The sequence below is a fragment of the Bombus pyrosoma genome, linkage group LG12, assembly GCF_014825855.1.
Source record: "Bombus pyrosoma isolate SC7728 linkage group LG12, ASM1482585v1, whole genome shotgun sequence".
NCBI classification, from domain to species: Eukaryota; Metazoa; Arthropoda; class Insecta; order Hymenoptera; family Apidae; genus Bombus; species Bombus pyrosoma.
The window spans coordinates 10414408-10434068 of record NC_057781.1 but is presented as its reverse complement, the minus strand read 5'-3'; the positions used below and the strand labels follow the sequence as shown (position 1 = coordinate 10434068).

General features: G+C 37.9%; 1 protein-coding gene across 4 annotated transcripts in view; it reads right to left on the bottom strand.

Moving 5' to 3' along the window:
- The window catches only part of LOC122573450 (blood vessel epicardial substance-like), a 61656-nt gene extending 45396 nt beyond the window's left edge, over positions 1 to 16260 (bottom strand). Inside the window, exons 1-3 of one of the 4 annotated variants that reach the window (XM_043739814.1) lie at positions 15270 to 16260; positions 14079 to 14303; positions 11840 to 12162 (exon numbers count right to left, since the gene is read on the bottom strand). The gene's annotated coding sequence lies outside the window, so the exon portion shown is untranslated. The remainder of the gene's footprint in view (positions 1 to 11839; positions 12163 to 14078; positions 14304 to 15269) is intronic. The other 3 variants (XM_043739815.1, XM_043739818.1, XM_043739816.1) reach the window with 3 other exon arrangements.
- Between the last annotated feature and the right edge of the window lie 3401 nt (positions 16261 to 19661).

The following is a 19661-nucleotide window of genomic DNA, read 5'->3' as shown; positions in this document are numbered from 1 at the left end:
GTTTATTGATCAAGTTTGATTTCTCTGGTCGTTTATCATCGAGCGTTTCGTACATCTTCGACTGCACCGTATTTCAGAATCGTGCGAAACTTCCTTAGGATATCCTATTACTCTTTTCATGAAACTTCGGACTCTGAGTAGCTGAAAAGTAATATTAATGGAACCAAATAGTAATCTCTTTATCGATCTTAACTAGCGCAGCGTCCTGTTGTCGACACAAAGTTTCCGAAGAAAAACCACACAACGCGGTCTAATTAAATGAAAAACGTATAAAGAACATTTATAACAACTCGTTATTCTCGAACTAAGTTTGAAACTGTAATTGCAAGCGAATTTTAAAGAAGTTCTCGTAGGAACAACAAGAATGAAAAATACGTTGTAGACCGACAATACGATAATCGACGATAGTTCGCGACAAGGTAGATTAAAAGTTAGTCTCTCGGTGTGAAAAATTTGGAAACTTCTAAATGTACGGAACTTTCATATTTATAACGATATTTCTGTTTAACGACATAGGAAAAAGATACAAAGAAACACGCATAACGCTAAAGGGGACGAATATACGTATATAAAGGAAAGAAAGCACAATTTAACATAATCGTACATTTCCCTGTACAACGAAGGGAGAACGAAAAAGAAAGAAATAGAACTTCACCAGGGCGGAAGGATGAAACTTTCTCATAGAAGGCAATGAAAAATTCGCGAAACACAGGCGTGACGAAAACTCGTCACGGAGGCAAGCATTTTCATCAGTAACGAAACTTTGTTAAAGGAACAGAATGTTCTCTTAGGAAACACTTTCCGCGAAATAACAAGACGTTTCGCGAGATGACGCAAAGGAAAATACAAGGAAACTGTCTTTGAAGCGGATATAAATTGTTGCGAATCTATATCACGAAATGAGAACCTCCTTGACATTTCTGGAAATTGTAAGACACGGAGGATGTTATCGTCACCGCGAGATTTCGCCTATCGGGCGTGAAATTTTCTCTTCTCGCGAATCGAATCTAATGCCTCGATTATCATTACCTGCTTACTGTTTCGTTTGCACTCTTTTATCGTGTTTTAAATCACGTTCTATCGTGAAATTGATGAACGCGATGAGCAGTTTAGAACGCGAGTCTTAAGAAAATGAATTTAACTTTCAAATGATCGAATATAAATTGGCCATTCGTAGGTGATTTAATCATTCTTCAATCGTTTGATACTACGTATCACGTTTATCATCGTGTAACTTATATCATAACAATAAAATGCCCCTTCTTATATTTCACTACTTTTACAAACGAATGACTCTGTTTTGTAATTGTATAAAATGTTAATTTGAAAATGTATTTCCGAATATTTTTAATTTAATACTGCTCCTTACTCTAGTATTATTTTCCAACACAATTAGAAAATGTAACAACGTCGCGTTAAGCACATTATTTCCTACTCAAATTATCTAATGTGTATAACCAAATTGTCGCGGTTAACTTCACAGACTGTGTAATCCATTTATTTGCTGGGCCGAACTCCTAAACTAAACGCGACCAAGTAACAAATCACTTAATAGTGGCATACCAGATATATATATACACATGATCATACAGTTTAAACAGTTTAACATTTTAAATCAACATGCGATAGCCCCAATATTTTCTTCCTTTGTAATACACAATGTTCGTGGAATAATCGTGAGCAATCTCATATGAGAAAATATTATTAACATTTTTTGATATGAGACTAATATGAGAAGATATTATCAATGTTACGAAACACTTGCGTTTTATAAATATTCTTATAAATATTATCGTACGATATTTCCTATTAAATCGCCTTTATAAATACATGGTCCGTAAAATATAATTTGCAACTGGAATAATAGGAGAAATAGAAATTGCTGGAAGATTTACAAAGACGTTCCAGATGAGAATTAACTCGATATCATATTAATATTATTAAGCTATGACATTTTAAGCTGCACGAGGCAACTGCTTAATTATTCGCTGTTTAAACTTTTTATTCTATTTGTGTCCTACGCTTCTCCACCCTTTGACTACTCGTCGCTCTTCCACAGATGTTAACTAAATTATGCTAAATGTCATTTAACGTATCTTTGTCAAAGAACGTGCCACACACTAGTCCTGTATATATCCTTCAATTTTCAACTGTGCCTAGATTTCTAGGATTTATCTCCGCTTCTATTCCCCTCAAATGCAAATCGTCTCATCGTATTTGTTCCCCATATTATAAAAATATTACAAAATATTAAAATGCTCCACGGAAAGTTACGTCAAACGATATTTTCAAACTGCGGATCACACGCAATTTCTAGAGAAAAAGATACCGCACGATATCAATAACTCCACTATGGTATACAATGATACAATATGATATGATACAACGCGTAAATAGCGATATCGAACTATTGACCGAACGAAGATATCCTAAATTTCGACGTTTTCGGTTTTAAACAACAGGATACGTTTCGTTCGTAATATAGTTCTGCTTATCTACTCTCTGTATCATCAATTTTACAAATAAAATTTTGTAAAAATAATTTATCAGAAATATCGACGGTAATATTTACAATTCCATCCGTCACGTTGCGTTGATTTTCGCCTTCCGACTATTGACCGATTGTCGGTCCAAAAACGTCGCTTTCTACTTGCAATCACATTTCGTTTGAAGGATCAACTTCGAGCATCCGGGTTACTCCTCCCATAAATCCTTCAACCCCCTCTAGTCTCGTCACGTTTCCCTCTAGGGGAATTTCTCGCAATGCTACGCAATACCCTGAAACCACGTTACCGATAAAGCCGCTAGTAATGATGATAAAGCGCGTACCGCGCGACTTTCATGCACGATTTTCAGTATGATATTTTAGTGCCGTGTGAAACAAGGATTATGCTCCGTTCGCGTCACCGAATAATTTGTTGCGCAATCCTTAACTTGCTATTCGATACTCGGTTGAAAAATATAAACGTGAAATTTACAGAATGGTAACGACGAATCAAAAGAACATCCTCAAAGTAATTTCTCGTCGAATCTTTCCAAATATTACATTGGAAATTAATCTTAGAAAATTCTTAATCTGCTCGGTCTAATCTGCCTGTCGATAATCGATAGCCATCGTGAACGCAAACATTTCAAAATACAATGGTGTTTATCAATCAAATCAGCAAATACATACGTTTCAAGATAACCAAACGGCATAACAACGTCGAAATCGACATGGTCACGAGGACTGGCGATTCAAAACCCATGGCTGCTGTGTACACAGTGATCCGTGGAAACGCGCGCGCGCGCCCGCGCGTGTGTGCCCTCGTAACAGCCTATGGCATGCTGATGGCGCGAGCGCCGTACGAGCAGGGCTATCGACCCTTTCTACTTCCAACTAGAAGCCACGCGGTCTACTTCGCTCCGGTTTCCTTCGCTACAACCTACGTTACTCACGAATACACACCAGATGATCCTGGACCTTTCCACTACGTCACGAAGCTAACCTAACGACAAGTTTTATCTCCACGACTGCTTCGTTCCATGGAAAATTCGAATTCGCTCGACCGTTCGTTTCGTTGACATTTCGAGATAATGGTGAATCCTTGAATAGTATAGCCTATTCTTGCTAACTTTCCGCGAGAATCTGACCTAGAATTCGTCTCGGCTCTCATCGAGAGGAAACGAGTTTCAATCGCTTTAATCGTCGTTATCATTTTATAAGAACAACGCGTTAAAATGCCACGTTAAGACCAGAGACAACGACCAGGGGAACGATCAACCCCTTGATATTATGTCAAGTAATATATGACACGAAGATACTAATTTTACCTTAATACATTTGTAACATTATTAAACATCGTCCGATTAAATTAATCGTCGACAAACAGAGCATCGATATCAAAAGATTGCACGCCGATCGTTTCATTAAAAAATTTCCATTAATCGTACGATTATCGAAAAATGTTATTTCCTCTTCACTTTGCTTGTAATTAGACCTGTACATTCGGTAGGTGATTTAAATGAATGCAACTAGTTGGCAGGAAATGTGGCGTTTTAAATTAGCAATACTCTCGAAGTAAAGTTTAACTTTCACCCGCAAGGGGTGATTCGCGTGGGGTTTATCCCCAAGTAGAATCGACCAGAACAGCGTAGTCCTTTTTATCTTGGACCATTAGACGATTACATTTTAAACGCCAATTGTATATGTACAACATGCATAAAATAAATTTGATTGCATTAAATAATCACTATCTGCTCCGTTTCTCATCCAGAGCACTTATTGTTATAATTAACGTAATAATATTTTTAATATCATCACGATGTTGTATTGGAAAATTTCAAAAATTTATCCACCGAATTTAACGAGATACTCGATTCGACAGTTATTAATTTGTTAATTATTAACAGGAATTTTTAAATACCGAAAAAGTATATTTTATACATTGTTGGAAGAGATTGGAAAGAAAATTGTAAAAACTCAAGGACCCGCTTAAGTATTCGTGATTTCTTTCGTTAATGAACCGCTATTCGAACCGTTCTGAGACTAACTGGAGCAAAAAGTGGCAGAAAAGTTCAACTCTTGTCGGCAAACTTTTAATCACTAATTATCTTTTAATGACTATCTGAACTAAGGATCGTCTGAAATTCCGACCTCAAGTAGCATGGACGTGTGTCATCCTTCGGGATCATATTAAAACGAAGCAGAAACTATTTCTACGAAAAACGTGGAATTATTTACTCTCTTTAAACTTTGAACGAAATAAGATTTTACTTGAAAATAGCGTATTCCTCGATTCTGATTATATGCACCGACTTGTCCGGAACAGAATTCCTGAGAAAAACGATATATCTGACTCTGATGTAACGTCGAGATTTGTGGACCATCGTCTTTCTCGGCCTCGATCTGTTCTATCTTAAAATTGTTTAAAATGTCCAGGGAAGAAGCGTGTATATTCTAGAGACAAACGTGTTACCGGAATAATGGAACTATCATGACACCAAATATTATCAGAAAATATTATCTTGTTAAACAACTGGTTTCAAAAGAAGCAAAGAAGCTTATGGAAAAGATTTTTCGTTCTTCTTGATTTTGCGAAATGCCACCTCCGTTATTGAATGTATTATGCATAACAAATAATTTTCTATTCATTGTGTAGTAATTATGTTTATTAAAAAATAGTGGATTCGTTGGTCGTTAAACGATTTTGATTATATCACAATGAACTTATTTCACTGATGCATTATTTAACAAAAAGATACGTTTGCTTCAGTCCATTTAGATTTTTCTTAATATACGTAGCACTATTTGACGTAAGCTGCCTCAAAGCATTGCCTTTATACAACAAGGAAAGTAATTTCGCTGTACAGGAAATAGTGGCCAACGCAAAATCCGTAAACTACGGCGATGTCTGACTAAATGTTGTAGCAAGTACGACAGTGCATTGATAAAGACCGGCATTGTTAACAAACGCATTTACAACCAAAAAGTAGAAATAAATCGTATTTGATGAAAAGCTTTGGATTTATTGAAATTTATTACAATATTCTTTTCTAGCGTTAATTTTATTGCTTTAATTTTTAGTGCTTGTAACATTGCGGATATGAATTTAAAGTATTACACAGGACAATTCACTTTAAACGATTCGAAATTCAAATATTTTCGTACGATAGCAAAAAGTGGTACAGTTATCTTTAGAACGTAGCTTTTCACGAACCAGATGAAAGATACGCAAGAAATTAGATAAGACGAGAAACGAGTTGGTTTATGCTGAATTTTCTCCAACTTTTCCTTCCATCTTGACGTATTCTGAAATTAGTTGAAAGGCGAAATGACAAAGCGTCCCATTCACGAGAAGAATTTTTTTACCGTGACGGATTTATAAGAGGGATAAGGGGGAAAATCCAGCTGAAAGCACCGCTAGTTTTAGGGCATTAGACATCGATAACTCGTAATAAAGACGAAAATGTGACTCGTCCTATAGACTTTGGAATTTCAGAGTCACGTTACCGTGATAGCTAACATTCGTCTTGACATTATCATAGAAGCTGCATCTATTTCACATTTTGGAAGAAAATAATATATCTTCGTTAAGCTCAACCAGAACGCTATACCCGGTGTCCAAAACCTAAATCTATGTCTCTCAAGACATTTATCTTCCCCCGTATTTAATTATTTTTCCACATTTTTGAAACTTATAATGCCAAAAATTCGACCTTGTTAATACGTCGACGCATATACCTGTCCGTTGCCTAGAAATTAACCCCTATTATGCTAATGAGCCAGTATGGACGACTAGGATTTATCAAACCGCAGCAACGAGGCTGAATAGTTGCGGAAATATGTCAAAGCTCGACGGCTCACCTGTTCCTAATGTCGGAGAAAATCAGTCGCGAATGAAACGGACATGCAAATGATCCTGTACACACGACGTCCCAAATGTCATGTTAGCCCGTTGATTACAAATACGTTTCCTTGTCTGTTACGCATCGAAATAAATTATACGTTCGAACAAATACGAGTTTCTCGGTAAAGCAACGACAGCGTATGTGCAAGACCAAAGAAAGCTGAAATGGACACGAAGAAAAAATCTTGAAAAAGATGCAATGGCACACGCGCATCCCAGGTCGTGACCCGGAAGATGAAAGACAAGATAGCGCCATTCAATGTTTTTTCCACCCGATCTGATCACGTATATTCCATACATACATGCAAGATAAAAAGTACCGTTCACGATTAAAATCCTATCTCCGCCTCTCTTTTGCGAGCAAATATTTAAAAGTTAATTATACGACGCTAGCTTCGACCCGTCGTGAGAACTTGGTGATCGAAAGTTCTTATGGAATCAGTCGGCAAATTATGACGCGGATCGATTCTTAATAATGCATCGCAGATTAAACATTGTCTTCCCAAGTTTCTTCGGATTATGCAGCTTGTTGGAAAAGTTGAAGCGGGAGTTTATAGAAAGAATGCCAAATATACGCACTGATACACACACGCATATACATACACACGAGGACTTCGTCTCTGAGAAATCAATTAATATCAATTTCATTCGAATACTATGCTATATAGATACGGTGCACGTGTTGTTTATGAAAAATTCAATGCTTCATCGAATGAAAGAAAAATTTCACGGTGGAAGATATTGATGAAGAAAGAGATGAAATACTTTCCATTGTGTTTGTAGTTTGTCAAGCTTTAGCTATCGGGAGAACCGTCGACGATAAAACGCGGAACACGCATAGTGGCGGGAAGTTTTTCTTTAAACCATAAAAATTCCAAGACCGTCCAACAATAAAACGAGGTAACGTCAAAAGGCAAACAGAGGTCCATGCCATGCATTGTGATAACGTCTCGGGAGACGGAGGAACGAGATCATGCAAACGCATCCCCTTTAACGCGAGAAACTTTACTCGCGATAAAAAAAAAAAAAAAGAGAATTCCGTTTGGCGATGAAACTTCAAAGACGTAAGGAATATCCGACTATACGAAAACGAGACTACAAGAAAATCAACGAACATCTTTATAAAATACGAAAGGAGGATTCTAACGGTGGAGCTGAGAATGAATATGCAAATTAAGAATAAAATATGATACGATACCCAATGCGAATCGCTTAAAAATGATTTCCCTGGAACAAATAAAATTTACACATTCAACGATTACGATTGAAACCACGAACAGCAATAAAAAGCATTAAAAGACATCAAGAAGTTATACCATATTCGTCAAACGTAAAACGCTCCCATAACAATATAAATCCAATCCACTTGGATGGTTCGCTTTATTCACAGTCAAACATACCGCGAACCTCCAATGCGAAACCATAAACCAATCGAGCAAAAAGTGTTAGGTTTCGGTTGAGAATTTCCTAATACCTCGAAACCGAATAGGAAATAAAAATGGAGAAAAAAGGGATGGCTCTCCGCAGTTGTGGTTCGTATGTTCATTGAAATAGCCAATGAACGCTCGATTTTCTCGTAACGCTTCGATGAAATGAACAAAAATGCCACAGCTCTGTTTGTCGTTCTGCTTTTCGAATATAAAAGAGACCACAGGCCCACGCGTAAAGTGCGAGTATATTCGCGAAATACACGTCACCTCGTTCCATCCCAATTCGTTCTGTTATATCTCCATTTCATTCACGAGGTTGAAGCTTTCACGTAGGTTGCAAGTATTTAAGCTTCACCGGAGAACGCGTATAGATACACGGTCGTTTCTAGAACGCTCGCGCCTCCAGTTTTCACGACAGTTGGCCGCATGAATTAGCCTCGTTTGTCCAGATTGCTCGTTAGTTCGTGATTCGGTCAAATTTCCTTCGTAAACCAACGTCTCCTCGCACAAATGTTTCGATCGACTCGATACGCTGTGATTACATATGTAAACTGAAAGCGGTATATAGCATTATCAAGTTGCGCGATCCATATGCAGGAACAAGATGTTTCGTCCATGCAAAAACGAAGGCAAATAGAATGCAAATGATGGAACGATGTAGGAACCAAAGGAGCAAAGAGTTTTTGACATTCTGCCAACCCTTTGAGAGACTAGGCGAAAAGTAAAAGTAATTAAACGAGACTAATGTTCTTCTACGAAACTACGATGTCGTTCGGCGAGCAAACTCTCAGGTCTTGCCTTTGCCGATCTTCGTAACCGATTGAAACCGAAAGCAGACCCGAATTAAACGAATCGCTATTTGCTTAAACTTGTAAGTATTTAATATGAAACGCAAATAACAATTCGCAAAATAAAAATGATATCTTGTGAAATTAATGCTGATCAGCTATAAAAATCAATTTCATATGTTTAAATCTAAGAAAACTGTGCTGAGAAAGAAATTTCGTATCTTTCAGCTTTTTACTTGATATAACAGTTATCGGCATATTTTTTTCCTCGTTAAACCTTAACGAAGATAAAAAGAAATGACGTTTACTCGAAAGAATTAATTAATACTCGATAACAATTAACACACGATATTTCTAGCTTGCTGACAAGCTCGTTACGCCGTCGATCGCATTAAACCACTTTTCTATATCGAATATTCGCTTTACAGAAACCACTACAGAGGTACATTTTCTGGACGAAGAAAAGGTTAACGAGAAACAAGTTGGAATTTGTGAAAATAATTATTGCCGCGTGAAACAAGAAGGAAAAGTGTCTAATCGATTATCTAACGACTAATTATGTATCTATGATAATTTGTGTCAGCGCAATCTCTATGTATAAACCAAGTTATAAAATACAAGCCGTGACTAAAAGTTCTCGATTTCTATTTCCACGGAAAAAGATACTATACGATCGAGGGGACAAATGATTCTGTTTATCACGGTAGAGTAATTAACGGCATTAACAGAATAGACACAAACGGCGATTAAAACTCTCTATTAGGAAGTGCTGGCTGCTAATCACGTGTCGTCGAGCGCGATGTATGGCGGGTTGGAAACATGCAATTCTAGTGGAAACCGACTGTTTAGAAACATTACATTCTACGAACAATAACGAAAATAACTACGAACCGAGTGCCGTGTATATGCAAATGTCACGCGCAGTAATTATTCGATGGGCGAATTCTGTTGCGCAATATGTTGCCTATGAGACACTGTTAATGACTTTGGATCGTTAACAACATTACATAACTACAAATATTTTATGAAACATAATAAGTGGAATAAGAAAAAAAAGATGTACAATGGCTACAAAAAGTATTGCCATTGTATTTATTATAGCATTCAGTACACTAATTAATTAAGTTCAAACGTAATGTAACTTAAATATTAATCGGTAGTAGCTCGATATGAATAGGAAAATTTGGCTCTTTGAATACGCCACGTAGAAGTTCGTGAAAAAGCGATTCGCGACTAGGGGGAAAATGTCACGGCTTTTTAGTGTGTACACGAGAAAGAGTTAGAATAGCATCCGGAAAACGCTTATTAGCCAGATCACGATCTGCGGAGTGAATAGAGATAAAAATAAAAGCTCGCCTTTGCGGCCTATAATCTCGTTTAAAGCAAGGGTCGCTGACGAAAGCAAACATTACTTCCGCGCAAACGATGTTAACCAAGTAAACTGCGTTGTTTGTCCCGTAATGGCGTCGCAACGATTAACAAATATCGTTCGATTGCCCGACCTACGAGACTTCTTTTAGACACGTCTGCCTGTGAGCTTTGTTCTCTGTGCGATATAATACTGGTTCGTCTAATGCGAATCGCTACACGAAGAGAGGCGACGGAAAGATGAGAAAACTTTTATTGGACACGAGTAAAGACGAAACTATGATACAATTGTGGAACCTCAACCGTAAACTGTTATAATTAACTGTCCACGAAAGGATCAACCCGGATAACTTTCTCATGGAAAAACCAAGTATCGCGATCGATTCTACCACAGGTTTGTTTCCACCCCCGTGTACTGCCAGACAGTTCGCGAGACTCGATCGTACCGCGTCTTTTTACACGTTGTCACGAACGCGCAACAGGTAAATGGTAATACGTTAAGATCGCATGCCGCAATTAATTTTTTAAGGACTAACCCGTGGCCTCGAATTTTCTATCGCTTCCAGAGATACGGTGTATCGTTTCGGGAGCGATGGAAGTTTCGAAAGCGATGGAAGTTGCGACGCGATGCGTTTCTGGAACGCGTTAAACAGCCTCGAATAAATTTAAATACAAATCAAGCGACGCCAAGCTCAAATGAAACAGAAGCTCGTCCTTTCTGCACGCCGTGGCTGCATGTTTGTTTTCGAACAAATCGCACGACGATACGTTGATCCAACGTGTATCATGTTTATATTCGTGCGCGAGATTTCGTTGCAATCGATTCTGCGCAGTGAATTTCATTAAACTTTGATAAATAATATAATGTACGGGTCACGTGTATAGATCTGTCGTTCATCGATCGTGTTTAAAGCTGATTTCGCACGTCACGAGAAACGAAGGAAATTTAATGCATAATTTTCGAATTCCGCGCACGACGATGAAGCATGATTAATTGGACATGGACAATAATCGAATTGCTTCTATATTTCATGTGATTGGAGAAATTTCCTGTTTTGATACGATAAATGGTAGATAAATTTTATAAGAAGGTAAATTATGATGTTGAAACTGTGATATAATAATTGAATTATAGTATTTTGTAGTTTATATAAAATCTTTAAATCCGTGCTTGTTTCCCTTCAATTAGGATTAATGGTATTAGGAGATAATTTGTATAAGAATTATTGCTTAAATGTACTAGAGTTCCGTCATGTAAAAGTTTCTACGACTTATACTTCTGAGCTTTTATAAAACGGTTTAAGAAATAATGCGGAGGAACACGTCGTATAAACCACTTAATGAATAAATGAAATACGTTCAAGCCATATGTATGAGAAACTTTACAAAACAATATCTTCCTGTTCGAATTATGCAAATATATTTGAAAGTTCTATCATATATTCGATCAAGGGGAATAAAAAATTATTCATAAAGCTGAATACGCGAGTTCGACGTTAATATCATTCACATTCAAAAGCGTATGACGTTGATTACAAAAGCCCTTCTTTTTCACGAGGTCGTACAATTTTCCAAGAGATAATCTATTTTCGGAGCAGGTAATTTTTAACGGAAATTCGTTCAACGACGAATGAACGATATCGACGATACATAAACTTAGATTATTGATAAAGATATCCAGGTTTGATCGTACTGGAATTTTATAAAGTGTAAAACGTTCCAACTGAGAGCTAAAATAAAAGAATTAAAATCAATCAAACCTATATCGTATATTTCAAAAGTAACTATCATAATAATTATACTTTATTTTTCTACGAAGACATGAGATAGATATGAAATTGATAGAAGAATCAAATTTTCTTACCTTATGGTGGATAAGCGATATGTTGTTTGGAGTGCGGGATGATACACCTCAGTCTTCTGTACGTATGCGTCGATAGTAAGGGGCAACACAGAGATGAGCTTCTTCCGAATTCGGGCACGCAGAAGGTCATCACTTCGTGCAACACCATTGCCATCGACTTGCCTCACCACCGAACGACCAGACAGAGTCACGATGTCCGATCGAGCCCCGTAATCGATCGTTCGCGTGCTAACACTCGCGCGAACCGCGTCCTTTCTCTCATCGGCGTACGAGTCACTGGATATCGCGGCTCGTTTCGCAACACGAACGGCCCGTGAATTCGTCTGAAACATCACACGACAATCAGTGGTTAATTACATATTATCCAGCGGCTCGCCAAAGAACAATTCAACTCGAAATTAACAGTAATTCTACGTGTTGTACAATTTCTTTTAGCGGTACGAACATCGATGCTTGAAATGACAATCGTGCATCCGATATTTGATTTTACTAGTTTAACTCGGTAGTTTACAATTAGCGTTCAAAGCGAACCGCGATTACAAAACACATTTATTATGTTTATTGTAGTGGAACATGGGGGTTGGAGTAAATATCAAATACCAGTAGCGTGGTACATCGGTTACTGGTAATTAGATATTTACGTAGTTTCGTATCAAGGGCTGGTGGATGTACTAAAGTTTTTCATCGTTGGTGCTTATTTATACTTGTGGGTTTCTTTGAGATTGTAGATTCACGTCGATGATCCACTGATATTTGAAAAAGTTGCAGAATCTAATTTAAATCTAGGTTAATCCAGAATTGAGCTTTTCATTCATATCGGTGACGCATTTGAAAAACGTTCATATTTAGATTTTAAATAAATGTTTCAATTTGAATTTTAATGCTGTAGTTTTGAAGTATATTTGATCTTGTATTTGTCTATTCATTCGTTGCTTATTGTTACCTTCTTCACAAAGCAAAGAAGCTCGAGCTTTTAAAACAACGCTGAACGAATTCCCACGTTCTAAAAACTCATGATAACAAGTAGCAATATTTATTCAGTTATACAATTCATTTGGACCGTCGACTCCATTCTGGCAATGTTTCCAAAGAGAATGTCTATCAAATGTAAGCTTAGTTAACGAAACGTTTTTGTGCAAACGCATTTTAATGTCTGTCTCATCTCGGGACAAAACGTCGTTCAGCGAAGTTCCTATAATTTTCTACGTGTTTCACGAAATGCCTCCAGCTTCCGGACAGTTGGAAAGATGCGTCGAGGCCAGAGACGTATCGATTCTCCTTGCAACGAAAAACAACTCGACAGATAGAGTCGAAAGTAACTAGCGTCCAGAAAGTTTCTGAAGATCGACATGGAAGAAAAGGTTGAAAGCTAACAATTTCGGCCGAAACTCTCAACTTTGATCACGAATCTCAGCAAGTCTCGCGACCAGAACTTTTATCAAACGCGATCGACCAGCCAGCTTTCGAGATTTATGTTTTCCGATCGGAAACCAGGCCGCCTAATTCTTCGAAGATAAATCTTCGCCAGTGCGCTGATATCGTGTGCATTCTCTTATCAAGAGGTTTCAAGATCAAAATTTTAATATGCAAACTTAAAAAGAGAATACTCTATTGCAAAACTTTTTGCGCCGTGTGTAACGCATTTTTATAAAAAAAAAACCAGTACAATTTTGTTAAACACAATTTTGCACATATCTTTATGCGCGTTTCAATAACATTCGCAAATTTTTTTACAGAGTAATAATTAAAATAAATAAATTTTGCCGTATGAATACGTATTTCCAGCAATATGGATACCTACTCTTTCGTATTTTTAACGTTACGATAAATTAACTAAATCAAAAAATTACCGCTTGAATATCTCTTCGTTAAAACATATATCGAATTACAATTTCACAAGTATTCGCCAAAACGATAACATCACGTTTCCGATAATCTACTCATAAACAACAGACATTCAGCCAGAGTACTTCACTTTTAATCGTCAATAATTACATTCGACTTTGTAAACAATGATTATTTGACGAAACTAAATGCTGCCCTCTGGCATCGATATCAGCGACTTAATCACAATTCCTGAAAATTTATCATCGAACGTGTGGTAAGCTATCGCAAAAGAAACAAGATCCGTAGTATTTTAAACTGTAACACGACGATCTTTATTTCTTTTACGTCACATAATTAATAATACGAATTTAGATTGGCAGAAATGGCAAAATTAGTCGTTCGAAATTCTTACCGAGCGAAAGCAGAAGAAAAGACAATCGATGAAACGTCGAATAGAATAAAGAGATCGAAATCACACTGAGGAGTCCGTGAAAGATTTGCACAGAGCCACCTGTCCATTCGATTCGACTATCGAACTTCCGAACAACGCGTATAGAACTTCACGATACATAGAAACTCGTGTAAAAAAGGCCCAGCATCGCCAAGGATGTAATAAATTTCCGAAATTAGCTCAACGCTTGTAGTATGCGAAAAAGAAGTCGAATAAATGAAATTCGTATTAATGAAACTTCTTACGAATAAGAAACGTGGGAAAAAGAAAAGAAATGAGACAGATTTGCGATGCACGTTGCAGCTTCCCTCTCCGCGTTAACTTTACCGGGAGGTTGTTAATCAAAAGCAAGAAAGAGATAATATACGGTAGAAAAAAGTTAGATAGATTAGATTTCTAGAATGAAACCAAAATTCTAAAAAATTCGTCGATAGATTCTGCAAGATACACGTTAACGAATAAATTGATCGTTTTTAGGAAAATAACCTCAATTCTAACAAAGTCACGATCGCGTAGGGTCGTAATACTATAACGCTTCAGAATTAATAACAATGCTCCATTTTATCTGTCACAACACAGAGACGTTGTACTCGAATAAGTTTAAGACCGTTTACAAAAACGTTCCTCTCGAAAATCGATGCGGTACACAGTTATTGGCTGCAAATAACCTTAACACGAGTTTTCAGGAAGGTATACGTTGACGGGTACAAGTATCACTTACTACTGATGCAACAGACTATCTTTGCACTGACGCGTGTCAAATCAATTTCAATTTCCATGATAAAAGAAGATCACGATACAATTTTGTTTGCACGAAAAACATTTCGGAGAGTACGAAAGTTAAGATGAATTTTAAACGCGTGCAGAACACATCTCTGACATTTTAGGCATAATTCTACATACTACGACGAAAAATCATCAAGACTCGTTACAACGCCGCATTCACGCTGTTCTCGCGGTGCACGTTCGCTCAGGTTACATGTGCTCTCTCTTTATACTCTGACCACCGTTCGATTATCTGTCGATGATACAAAAGGAACAACTGAAACCTCGGTTCGCGTAAAACATATAGACGAGGTAAGAGAAAGACGTAACAACGAGGGAAAAAAAGTAAAAGATTGATGAGAATCACAAGGATAAACACTAACGTACTCGCTTCTCGGGCTCGTTACCACTTGTTAGGTAGCAGTTGAATGCGTGACGCATCAATCACGTTTGACCGTCGCTCGAAGGTTTGGCTCAGCGTCTTGCACGCGCACACACGTTCGACGCATCGACGACGAATCAACAAACACAAACGGCCGGAGCACGGTTTCGCGCGGCGGCGGCGACGGCGACCACCACGGCGACGGCGAGGACGAGGACGAGGACAACGGCGACGTGGTAGGACGAGGATCATGACTCGTCTCTACCGTCCATACCGTCTTGTCTCGGGGACGTCCGCGATATTCTCGACGACGACGACGTTGCGACTTCGATGATGGCTGTTCATCGGACTCGGGGAAACCGACGAGAACTTGGGGAACAACGATGACGACGACGACGATGACGACGACTGTAGCTACGTTTACTCTCGATGAGAAAAATACTGCTGACACCAGTAACGTTACTCTCGAAGCGTGCATCGAGCATGAAGCACTGTTTACATGCGAGCAGGGGCGCCATGGTCACTGCCGCCGCTATACTCCTCATCTGCACGATCAGCACCGTGATTTTAGATCTGCTGTCCTTCGTTCTGACGGCGCCGATACATACCGCGTTCTCCACTTGGGAATCTTCCCCATCGTCGTAACATCAACTGCGTCCGAATGCTCGTTCATTCATCTTCACGACATCGTTTCTCTCTCTTCGTCGTCGTCGCCGTCGATCTGCTCTTCTCCGCTACACGCATACACCCATCTCACTACTTGCTACCGTACCTAGCCCACTCTCTCTCGATCTATCTTTTTCTCGCTTGTGTTACACTTGGTCCTCTCGACGTTCTACCGTTATCCTTTCTCTGTCTCGCTCACGCTCACCGTTAACGTGCCTCTCTCTCTTCCCTCTTCCCTCGTTCACCTCTCACGCTCTCACGCCCTCTCTGTCACTCTCTCGCTCTCACGCGGCTGACTAAAGCGACACGAGTGCTGCTTCCGACTTGTGCGACGCGTGCCAAAGCTCTCGTTAGACTAAACTCCGATAAAACTAGCGCCACGCCCTCCACGCAGGTGGCAGCACCCGCCACTATCATCTCGCCAACTTCCCACGAACTTCGGTTCGCACCCCCGCCGCGACTGCGACCGAACATTTCTCTTTCACCACCGTACTTCCCTCCTGTATTCCCCTTTAGCCTTAGTCGCTTCCAACTGATGGCTCGTTCCCTTAGTAGTTCACCCTTGCCCTCTTCCGCGCTACGCTCTCTTTGTCTCCTTTCTTCTTGTTTTTCTTACTTCCTATTTACTTGTGTGTCTTGTACCCCGTTCTCGCTGGACCTTACCCTTCTTCTGTTTTTGCCACTTACTTGGGCCAGACGTATTTTTCAATACCGCCTTTCTTCCTAACTTTCTCTACTCTTGCCCTTCTTTTAGATTCCTCCATCGTACATTGTAAGGCGTTATTTCCACGTATTACTTTGCAGGGTCGCTGCTCTTCTTACAGTTTATTACCTCGACCGAGTCGAGTGTAAAATAAATTTAATTCGATGTCATCGGAAATATTTATATAATATCTTTTGGATAATTTGTACTCAATCGAAGATTTACGTATTATGTATAAGAAGATATCTTCTTCGGAAGAATTTTATTCTTTTATTCTTACTAGCTGTTATTCGATTGTTTTTAATACGCACGTCTCTTTTACTTTTAATGTGTTATTGCACACAGTACGTATCACTTTCGAATTTTAATCCTCCCATCTTTATATAACTTTTTGATTCAACGTTACCTTTTCTCACATGTACCTCATTAACCTTTCCCCTGTTGAGCACCCTCCTTACTCATTTCAAGGAACATAGCCTTTAACGTTGCGAGACGGATGCGTGAAGGATGCGTTTATATGCGCGCATCTTGCACATTTTCTTCAGCTCCTCGATGCTTACATACCACTTCGTTACTGTTTACTTGTATACCTTCATCCTACTTTACCTCGTGCTAACCCCTTTTCGATCTACCTTACCGTCTATATCCTTTCACGACCATTTTCCCTTCTGTTCCATTTTCTTCCAACACGCTCTTATTATCTCAATATGCTGCGCCAATTTAAAATATTTTCTTCGAATGATTTTAAATCAAATTTGGGCTCGCAATTTTACTAGAAATTTTCAGATTTAGAGCTGGATTTAGATCTAAAATAAGAACGAAAATAAGAATCAAATTATTAAACCAATTTGTAGAATAGGAAATATCCACGAAGCTGAATATCTTTTAATAAAGGAAGGTAGGTAGAAACGGATTATACATATATCGACATCGTCATGAGGCAGAAATGTACACTTTCCTCGTCCTTTGTAACCCGATTGCATAAGCAAAGGCGCGAATCGGCGTTTTCGTACCACAAACGTTCAAGCTCCGATTGCTCGATATTAGAGTGGAGAACACGTTTGTGGAAGCGTTTCCATGGTCGTTACACTTTGCAACGAATCGGAAAATGGGAGAATAGAGAAACAGTGGCTGGCATATGAATCTTAAAACGTTCGTAATTTCATGAAAAATACGTAACACGTATGACTTAATTTCTTGTTCTTAATCATTTTTAAATTCGCAATTTCAAAAATATGTGTCTCCAAATTTTAGTATCAAACACACATAATTTGCGTCTTTTATTTTTTAAAACAGTCAAGATAATACGTATCATATTTTGTATTTCGAGGATTGAATATATTGCTTCTGGCGTAATACTGTCGTTAGATATTATCCCCTGCATAATGAGCTTTTTTACGTTTCAATACTACGAAAGATTCGATAGTTTGAAGTTCACTGAACATTGTCAAGCAAAGTTTTGACTACAAGACGGGTCTGAGAGAAATAGACTACATTCTTCGTCGTTCTTATCGCCTCATTCCGTGAAATCATCTATCTCTTGAAAAGTCGTGATAATTTTCAACGCTCACCGTCTTTGTTAATTCAGGTCCCCTTAATCAAGATAACCATTTTACACCGATTTATCACGCAGAACGTGTTTACGTAATACCAAAATTACACACAAGCACGTCGATGTTAATTCCACGTAATTGAAATGTACGATTAATTTTATTTTGAATGGGTGTTCGTAACTAGTATTGCGTCTGATTTGATCGTGTTTCATTATACAGAAAGTAATAAAATTATCTTGAAAAATGAAATATCGATTTGCATGTCAGACCAATCGCATTTTATAAGCAGAAGAATGGTAGTTTTCCGCCGACGTTCGTGAAATCGAAGATGCTGTAATTGGGTTATTTCAGTGAACTCCGCTGGTAATTACACTTACGAATGACTTGACCGTCGTATTTCGCCATCAGATCAATCTTCTTCCGCTGAAGGTCCGTTTCGACTATCCGTGCTACATTTCGAGCCACTTTGAATTGGAGTAGATAATGGCCCTTCGGACAAGATGGAGGGGAAAGATAATAAAGCAAATGTTAATTGCTAGCCTATATTCGTTTTTGTCAATCTATCTGATCGTCTCGGACTATACGCGAATAACTTCTTGCAGACACGTGAATAACGCCTTGAACACGTAACTTCCTTAACATCAATTCGTCATCGTCATTTGAGAAATTCATTTTTGAATAAAATTGTACCTTCTTATATCTGTTCCGATATAATCGAAACGAATGTTTATTTTTTTAAATATGCAATGAATATTTTTACAAAAATTCTATGTGAATTAAGTTCTTAAATGATTTAAATGAATTTTTTTAGAAATCGTATATATTGTACATTGCGAAAGAAGTCTCACCAATTTTTGGATAAATGAAATTTTTATCAAAATTGAAAGAGCTAATAATTTCTAATGTTCGTTACATCAAGGATGGGAGATTATAGAACGATTGCTTCGTACTGTGAGAATCGAATAAATCAGAAGTAAAATTTTATGTTCCTAAAGCAAGTTACAATCAGGTAAAAAGACCAGTTTATTGGGTAACAAACGTGGAAATGAAACGAAAGTCGTACAAAAGTAAAATTACGAGTTATGTGCGGCAGTGTATATCGCTCATTTAATGAAATGAGTTGAATATGTATAATCCATACGAAATATTATGAAATGAATACGTCGAACATTTTAATATGCGTTAATTGTAATTATCTTGCATATAAAGTAATGACACAAATATTCAGTTCAATTCTCAAAATTTTATTAAAAAAAAATTCATAAAATTCTAATAGTTAATAAAAAATATCCTAAAAATGTTGTGATAATGTAATAGATGCTTCGATCTATGTCGTTAACTAACAATTAATTTCAACACGAATATTCCTGTTTCAGCATGATTATCCATCGCAGAGTTTACAATGTTTTAATTAAAAGCAAAAAATCAACAGCTGATGGAGGAGTGAACGTTGATTAATGAACTGCACAAATTTT